The sequence below is a fragment of the Cibotium barometz genome, chromosome 46, assembly GCF_041138505.1.
Source record: "Cibotium barometz isolate CiBa-2024 chromosome 46, ASM4113850v1, whole genome shotgun sequence".
Lineage (NCBI taxonomy): Eukaryota > Viridiplantae > Streptophyta > Polypodiopsida > Cyatheales > Cibotiaceae > Cibotium > Cibotium barometz.
Window position 1 is genome coordinate 25,693,572 of NC_141091.1, and position 3,168 is coordinate 25,696,739.

The window sequence follows — 3,168 nt, forward strand, 5'->3', positions numbered from 1 at the left end:
GGTCTTGCAAGTTATTTGGATCTCTTTGTAGAAATAATCCACCCAATCGACCAAGTTGGCCTTGTTTGATTCTATGTGCCATGTTCATATTGGCTCAATTCTATCTATCAAAACCAACTTGACCATAGTAATGAGTTGTGGAGCTCTGGCTGGCACTTGGTAGTCTAGCTTGAGTTTTTCATACTACTTCTCCTATCACACTGTCTATGTCATCATCATTATTGTGCTACTCTTTGCATGCCCATCCCCATGGCAATGTTTAGGTCATTGACCCTAGCCCGATCTTATTCATAACCTTCTGCACATCTGGCTGCTTGAAGACATCAAAACATTTTGTGGAGTGGTGGGCAACTATGAAGGATCTTCCTTTTGCCCACTGCAAAGGATCTTCCTTTATAGTGGTGGGCCACTGTAAAGGGGCTTCCTTCTGCCACTACAAAGGATCTTCATCGTTTCTACCATTGTGATTATGGAGGACTCAAATGAGCTCCTTTCAAAACATTTGGTGGGCCACTACAAAGGATCTTCTTCTTTCACTGTGATTGTGGAGTCAGGTGGTGGTGGGCCATTGCAAAAAAGGATCTTCCTTCTAACATTGTGACTATGGAGTCAGATGAGCTCCCATGGCCACTACGACAAAGGATCTTCCCTCTAACATTATGACTATAAACTCAGATGAGCTCCTTTGAACTTCTTCATGATGTCTTCCCCAAGAAGAGTGTCAAATTCTCCTCTCCTCTTCATCTTCTTCTTAGAGGGTATGATAAAAGTGGCTTCCTCCTCCTCCTCCTCCTCCTCCTCCTCCTATTCACTTTCCACATCGATGGGCCTCTCTATCAGATTTCATGTCGGAACACTATGACATCTTGTAGTGTGAATGCAAGAGAGATGCAATCTGGTTGTGTTGCCATAGAGACATGGATAGATGTTTGAGAAGCTTACAATAGAGGGAATATTTAAATATGAGGTGATGATCAAGGTTACAATAAAGGGAAGAATTCGATAAGCAAGATTGTAATCTATATTTGGGAGTGCTACATTTCCTTAAATCAGAGTTGCACGAGCTAATTTGTATGTAATTAGTGCAGGGTTTTTCGTGATGGCTAAAGCAAAAGCGCACTGATAGATGGATTAGGATGATGATTTGATAATGAAAAGGCCTGTTTGAATCCTCTATACTTCACGGTCTATGGCAATCTCTGCTCTGCGAGCCCATATTTTCACAATGATAGCCTTATGTTTCGACACACAACCAAATTGCACAAACTGTGCTTTACTAATTTCCTTTCATATCCTTTTTGTCTATTCTTCAATCGTTACTTGGCTTTGATCTCATCCGTCGCCTTGAAGCACAAGATGAGAAGAATCTCAGCTCCATGCTTATCATTAGGACTTGTGGAATCCTTGAATACATCATAGGCAATGTGGCTTACATTAACTTCCAGTGGCTTCGATCTCATCCGTTGCCTTGAAGCACAAACAAGATGAAAGAATCTCAACTCCATGCTCTCTTCCCACACATTGTGGTGGATCATACGTCTGAGAACTTGAAGAAATTGCAGAGCTTTCTACATCAAACCATTAAGCAACCAAATGTGCAGAGGACCGGTGCCACTTGTCTTCTTCATGGCTGCTGTTGTGAGAATTGACAGTCACCAATAGGTTCATAGACTAGTTGTCGTTCTAATCATCGCCAACTCCACGTGGATCACACAACAATTGGAAAATGCTTTTTCTAAACATATCTTTCACGAGCTGCATCTCTACTTCCTCTTTAAAAAAAAGTGTTTGTATACCACAAAATCGAATCATGCACTTTCAAGAAACTCTTCCTAGAGTATATTTACCCATTCTATGCATGCACATAACATTATGAAAGTGAGCCTCCTAATTCCAAGCAGTGCAACGGCATCAATTTTATCTTTACGAAAGCAATCCATGTACATTTCGTCCTACCAATCTACGGTGAAATGGGCCTTTGATTGAAATAAAAAACAGCACATAGCATTGTTTAGTAACCATTGGGATGAGGGGCTTGTGCCAACCATTACATTTACCTAGCAATACACATCATAGGTAGTTTGGACAAGACCGCCCCACATGATGGAGAAAGCAGACTGTTGAGGTGAAATTTAACTTTTTATAGAGCCTTCTTTCTGAGTTGAATGCTAGGTGGTACTTCTGTAATCCTGACTTCTTGTGACACATTAGCTGCTGTGGGTAGGAACGCCACATTCTAGAAAAGGTAAACACATTATTTGCAAACATTATAAGACTCGCATTCAAGACCTCATGCCTGTGAAAATGTTTTCAGGTTTTACAACAAAAGTCACATTGTTTGCATTAGTCCATACTTTGACAGAGATAGCATTCTGTCAGCAATAGATCTCCATAATTTTATGGAGTTATATTTGGAACATACAGCATACTGAGAAGCTACTTATAGCTAAGTCTAGAAGTGCTACAAAACTATGTTTTCCAAGCCAAATAATATAGGAAAGACCTGCAAACCTAAAATGGCATTTCATTCAGTACCCTCTCTTGCGATGTAGCACTCACTAGCAGGCTAAACACATTATTAAAACAACAAAAAAAAGGGGAGCATATCAAAAAGTAGTTGGGTGTCTAATTATAAACATGTAAATCTTTGAGTTCAATTCCCAGTTTTTATGAGTTTGATTTAAAGGCTACCCTGAGGTTAGTGTGGGTCTAAGAGCAACGTTTGTAAATGCTGCTCGGTGGTGCTTATAACAATGAAACATAAACACCGTTAAAACTTCAATAACCGTTATCATGATGTCTAGACCATGAATTAACCAAGCATTATGTTGCCATAACACTATACAATTACAAAACAAGCTACAATAAACGTTGAATTAACCAGCCAAGCCCCACATAGCATTATATTGCCATGGCGCTATACAATTACAAAACAAGCCACATTACAGAGTCCATACGATAAACTAAGTGAAAAGCCTTCACTCATAGATTTCCTGTAAAAAAAATGTGTACTGGGAGACCAGATTTGAGCTAATATAAGGGTGGAAAACTACCACTCATATACATATACTTGACAAGAGATAACATACATTCTTTCATGTTCACGTATAAGGTTTGGTCCTTTATTTCTCATGATCACTACGTAAACAGTACCACTCTAATATAAAC